The sequence below is a fragment of the Melozone crissalis genome, unplaced genomic scaffold (genome assembly GCF_028551555.1).
Source record: "Melozone crissalis strain CALT ecotype California unplaced genomic scaffold, PUWL_Pcris_2 ptg000041l_1, whole genome shotgun sequence".
Taxonomy (NCBI): Eukaryota; Metazoa; Chordata; class Aves; order Passeriformes; family Passerellidae; genus Melozone; species Melozone crissalis.
Genome location: NW_026535819.1, coordinates 10740262 through 10746307, shown reverse-complemented (window position 1 = coordinate 10746307; position 6046 = coordinate 10740262).

Sequence of the window (6046 nt, the reverse complement as noted above, 5' to 3'; positions counted from 1 at the left end):
GGGGCCAAACTCCCTGGGAAAGGGGCCACAGGAGCCTCTACCAGGTGTCTGTCTGTCCTCAGCAGAGCCCAGATGGTGACAGGCACCACTGTTGGGCAGAGGTGCCATGGCTGTGCCCAGTCAAGGGGAGAGGGAGATCTCTGGGCATTTCCAACCTCTTGGAGCTGCAGTGAGGCTGAAATGGGGGAAGAAAAGAGGGGTCAATGACAATTGAGGTGCTCTGGAACTTGCAGTCCTTCCAGAGGCAAAAGCATTGTTTTCCCAATGATGGGTGCATAAACACACAGGAGTTCCCATCTGAGACCCATCCTTGGGGAAGGCAGCAGACATCTCCTTTGGCTGAGTGCCCCAGCCTCCTGTGTCCTCGCAGGAGCCACCACAGAGCATCCCTGGTGTCCCAGCCCTGCCCTGGCCCAGCCACACATGGCCCTGTCCCCTTGCAGGGGGTGATGCTTGGGGCATCTCAGTGCTCAGCCCCTCACCCTGCTGCTGGGAGATGTTCCTGACTTTGCACAGCTCCAGGAGCTCCAGGGGCTCTCCAGTCTGTGCAGCCCTCGAATCCTCCTGACCTTAGGGGGACAGGAAACTGAGAGTGGCTTTCCAGTCTCCAGATGGTGTCTCAAAGACACCAAAGGTGACCAGTGAGATGTGCACAGCCTTGGGGGGAGCTGAGCAAGAGAGCCCAAGGCCAGGCTGGCCCGTGGTGACAATGTGGCACTCAGGGGCAGGAGCAGCAGACTCGGTGCTGCACTGGTCCCTCAGCCCAGGAGGGGGGAGCCTGGCTGGGCTCCAGCAGCACCAGAACAGACCAGTGGTGGTGACAGCTCAAAACCACCCAAACCACGGGAAAATGGTGACAAACCTGCCCCCAGAGAGCTGTGCCCTCCTGTCCTGTGTGACTGATGCTTGATAGGAGACCAAAATCTCATTGCTGAGGACAGAAAGAAAGATTGATTACACAAGTTCTATTATGAAACCAGCCTAAAAAAGCCCAAGTAAAACATGATGAGGCAGCACTGATTTTGGAGAGAACACTGCTTCAATTTCATTTCCTCCCCTGAAGGTTCCTGCAATGTGCTTACAAGTCAGCCCTTGTGGAAAGCACAGTCTCACAGGGGCTTCCAAAGAGGCAAACACAGAGCTGGGGCTGCCTGGGGTAAAGTGCCATGGATCAGGGAATCACAGAATATCCCCTGAGCTGGAGGGACCCACCAGGATCCCCCAGCCCAGCCCCTGTCCCTGCCCAGCCCCCCCAGCAGCCCCAGCCTGGGCACCCCTGGCAGCGCTGCCCAAAGGCTCCTGGAGCTCTGGCAGCCTCGGGGCCGTGCCCATTCCCTGGGCAGCCTGGGCAGTGCCAGCACCCTCTGGGGGCAGAGCCTTGCCCTGAGCTCCAGCCTGAGCTGCCCTGGCCCAGCCCCAGACATGCCCTGGCTCCTGTCCCTGTCACAGAGCAGAGACTGGGGATGCCCCTGCTCTGCCCCTTGTGAGGATGATGAAGATCCCAGTGAGGTCTGACCTCCGTCTCCCCTTCTCCTTGGCTGAACAAACCAAGTGATCTCAGACACTCCTCCCTCATCAGGCTTCTCTTCCTGCCCCTTCCTCACCCTCAAGGCCCCCCTTTGGATGCTCTCTCTAGTATAATGTCTTTTCCATATTGTGGTCTTTGTGTCGAGCAACCCAGTCCTTCAAGGCTCCATCCTCCTCGTGCCATCCTGGGAATTGCTCTTCACTTCCCATTTCAGTCCGCAGGTCAAGCCCCAGCCCTGATCTAATGCAGAGATGTGCTGGAAAACCCTAGACATTTGAAGGATGTCTAATATCAGTGAAACACATTTCTCCTTTCCTTGTTTTTCCAGAGATTCAAAGTGTTTTCAACATTTTGAAATGAAGGTGAATCCTCTCTCACAACCACTGCTCCTGTGTGTGTCAGACCTGGGGGATGGAGCATTCCAGCCTCAGGGGCTCAGTTCTGCTAACTCAGAAGCTTTCTGCAGCTGGGAGTTTGTACGTGCTGCAAGGTGATGGCCATGTGCCTGCAAAGGCACCATTCCCAACTCAGACAGATGCTTTTGTGCTGCTGAGGTTGCTGTGTGCTGCTCTAAAGACTCTCAGTGTCTCTCAAAAGCAGACACAGAGAGAAGCTGCAGGAGCCACAGCTACCTCACCAACACCTCGTTGTGCTCAGTTCACAGAATTTACAGAAACATTTATGTCCCAGCCTCTCCTTTCTGTGTCCCAGCTGCCAATGACCTGCAGGTCATTGCCCAGCCCTCCTGGGAAGTTTGGAATGAGAAGGAAATCTCTGCATTGCCCCTGATTTTCCCCACTTACCTGGGATGTGCTTTATCCCAGCATTCCCCATCCTGGGGCCACACAGGGCAGAGCCACATCCCTGCGTGTCTGGGGGATCCCTGCCTTGTCCAGCAGGGTCCTGGTGCTGCTGTCACCCTGGGGTACCCTCAGCCCCCTATTCTGGCCCATTACCCCCACCTGTGTGTGCCTGTCTCAGCCCCAGGGCAGCCTTCACACCCCCAGGGCTCCCTGAGTCCTGTTCCCTGACCCAGCCCAGCCCTGGGGAGCAGAGGTGTCCACAGACCCCCCTGTCATGCCCTGAACAACCTTTGATGCTTCCCTGCTGCTGGGGGTGCATCCCCAGGGGGTGCCCTGGCCCTCCTGCTTGCCCCTGTAAGTGTACAAGAGGTGTGCAAGGTATTTTGAACATGCCAGGAGAAGGATGTTGAAGATATCTCAGGGAAAAGGGCAGAACAAAAGGATGAGTGCTCATAGAGATTCTGACAACCAATTCTTGGTCTCCATGCCATGGAAGCTGCTGCTTCTGCTGCTGGGTTTATGCAGCAGCACTTCAGGGCTCCCCTTATCTCCCATTGTGTCTTCCCTCCTGCCTGACTGAGCTCTGCTCACTCATAAATTCCATCCAACTTGGAAAAGGGGTCAGATATGAGCTTAAAAGGAAAGTGTTAGACTGAGACAGAGCCTGGCCAGGGAGTGGTTTAGGAACCAGCAGTGGATGGGTAAAGTCACCTCCTGTGGATGTCAGCACTTCAGGTCTGCTCTGCTTGTGCCACTCCTGGATTCTCATCTCCCCCTGCCCTTGTGTCCCCTCTCTGCTCCCTGCAGGGTGAGGGGGTCACCATCAGCCCCCCTTGCAGGGGGCAGCTGTGCAGGTCAGATGGGACGTGGCTCTGAGCAGCCTGGTTCAGCTGGAGATGCTCCTGTTTGTGGCAGGAGGGTTGGACTAGATGGGCTTTAAAACTCCTTCCCAACCCCAGCTATTTCAGGATTCTGTGTTTTTCTGCGGCTCCCAATTACATTTCTAATTATTCTTGAAGGAGGGCTATTATACCTGAAAGCTCATCCACTTTTTTCCAGCTGTATCAACTCATCTAATAGAAATTATTATTGTTCTCCACGGGCCTTGCTTTTTTATCCCCTCAGATCCTGCCTACAAAAGGATCTAACATTAATGCTAATTATCCCTAGCATGCATTTGTCTGGTGGAACAGCGAGCAGATGCAGGCACAGAACAAGTGGAGGAAGGCTCAGATCTCTTTCCAAGCACCAGTTAACAGCCAGGGCTCTCCTGACAGGCACTCAGAGCTGTGCAGGGCTCCTTCTGCAGGGGCTCACAGACTCTGGGCTCCCACAAGTGCCCAGAACTCCCTGGGGGCCCTGGGGCTCTTTAAGTCCCCTGTGATTTACTCACTACCAGTGCTACTTGTTTTCCGTAAAAAAAATAAACTAATTAAATAGGAAAATTATAAATGAAAATGAAAAAAATTGGGCTGTTTGTGCTCTGATACTCACCTACAACATTTCTCAGTATTTCCTAGGGCAGAATACTGTCCTCCCAAGTGGAGAGACATAAGATATGGTGCACAACCAGAGCAAAGACCAACTTCTGGCTCTGGTGGCTCCAGGCTGCAAAGGGTGGAGGCAAGAGCAGCACTCAGGAGTCCTGGGTGAAGTTTTTGGGCAGCACAGCAAGGGTCTGGCCACAGGCACAGCTTCCCATCTTCAAGGCAGAAAAGCTCCAGGCTCATTTCTCAAGGGAAGCTCTAGAGGTGGGACCTTCTTGGAGTCAAAGCACCTTGAACTGGCAGGGCTGCTCCTGGGACACATGGCTGGGACCCCCGGGCTGCTCCTCTGTGCTCCCACTGCTCCTGCTGAGCCCACAGCACCTCCCACACACAGGAACACTTTCCCTGCCTTCCCCCTTCTGTCCTGAAACTCAGCTCAACTGCAGGGCTGGGTCAGAGACACAGGGAAATGCTTCAGAGTGAGCCCTGGGCAGGGGCAGGTGATCCCTGGTGCCTCCACTGCTGCCTGCAGATGGGGGAGAACCTTCCAGAAGGGCTGAGAGATCTCCAGGCACCGGGGTACCACAGCTCATTTCTCAATCCTTCCTAGGCTTGAAGGCTGGGAAGGTTTCCAGGGGCTCCTTTTCTTGGCCCAGACCACTCCAATCAAGGGAAGTGGTTTTGGAGGGAGAGCTCACACAGTGTCACTTGTCACCAGGGTGGCTGCCTGGCAATGTGTGCTGAGCTCAGCTCCCAGTTTGGTGTCCCTCATTTCTCACTGACAGAGCTGCAAGTGACAGCAGCCACTGCAACAATCCGAGCTCACAGGGAATGGGCTCAGAATGCCAGTGTGCATCACCTGAAGTGTGGAAGGGACAACCTGGCCTTGGCCTCAGTGGCCACAGCTGTGAGCAGCCCCCAGGAGCTCCTGTGCCCCTGGCACAGTGCAGCCCCTCAGGAGGAGCTGAGGGAAGGCTGAGGCAGCCATCCAGATGTGGCAGGAGCACAGTTGGCTGCAGCAGAGCTGTGCACTGCCATGGCTGTGGCCCAGGTGCTGCCTGTCCCTGTTTGGTCAGGTCAGTGCTCAGCTGAGGTGGAACAGGAGGATTCCAGAAGCGAGCAGGGACAGATCCCAGTGGGGCAAACTTCACATTCCTCCAGGGAGCACGAGGAATCAGGCCCAGCAATGGCGAAATGCAATCCAGTCTGGAGCTGTGGGCTTCCCTTCACCTCCCCAGAAAACTGCATTTTGCCCAGGAGTGTCGCTGCTCTGGCTCCCTGCCCTGGCTGGCTCTGCCCGAGGCAGGGATTTGCTGCCGAGTTACAGCCTGAGAGACTCCTGGGGCTCAAGAGCAAAACGATAAAGAGCTCCTCCTTTTGCCTCCCCTTCCCAGAGATTCCTGGGCTGTGGGAGCCCATGGCTCTCCTCTGCCCCTCCGGGCTTGGGGAAGGAATGGAGATTTCTCTAAATGCTCTTCTCTCTACGAGAGACTTAGGGAGTGTCTCTCCCTTAGCAGGGGAAACATTCTAAACCTCTCAACATTTTTGTGAAGATGGCTTTTATCCTGCAGCTAAAAGAGGATCCAGGAGCTCAAAACCCGGGGCTGAAAACCACAATGGTTTGGAGATGACGGTGAGAAATTATTCCCCCCTGCCTGGACCGAGGTGATGCCTCTCATCTCGGGTGTTTCTGTGCTCCAGCAGCCTCTGTGGGACCCTCCGAGCGGCCCGGGGTGACACGGGGTGTGACGGGCTGGCTCTGCTCCGGGATGGCCTCTAAAGCTGATCCTGTGGCCAGCACAGCCCGGGCCCCTTCAGCAGCGCCAGCCCAGATTTGTGTGCTCAAAACACAAAAACACACTTTCTGCAGCCAGTGAACAGCTCCTGCTCACAGCCCGGCAGGGAACTGCTGCCCGCTGTCCCTGCTGTCCCTCCCGTCCCTGCTGTCCCCGCCGGCTCTGGCAGCTGCCTGGTGCCATCTCGTGGTTAAATCCCTGTTCCAGCGCTGCCTCCTGTCCCCTCGAGAGGAAGGAGCCGCTCCGGCCCCATTTCCAGGCTGTGGCGGGCCCAGCTCGGTGCTGCCCGTGCGGACGAGCCGAGCAGGGAGCGGCCTTCCCGGCCCTGCTGCCCGGGGTGAGGCCTCACACCGGCACCACCTCCCGTTCCCTCAGGAGAAATCTCCCGTTCCTGCAGGAAAACACCTCCCGTTCCCGCAGGAGAGCACCTCC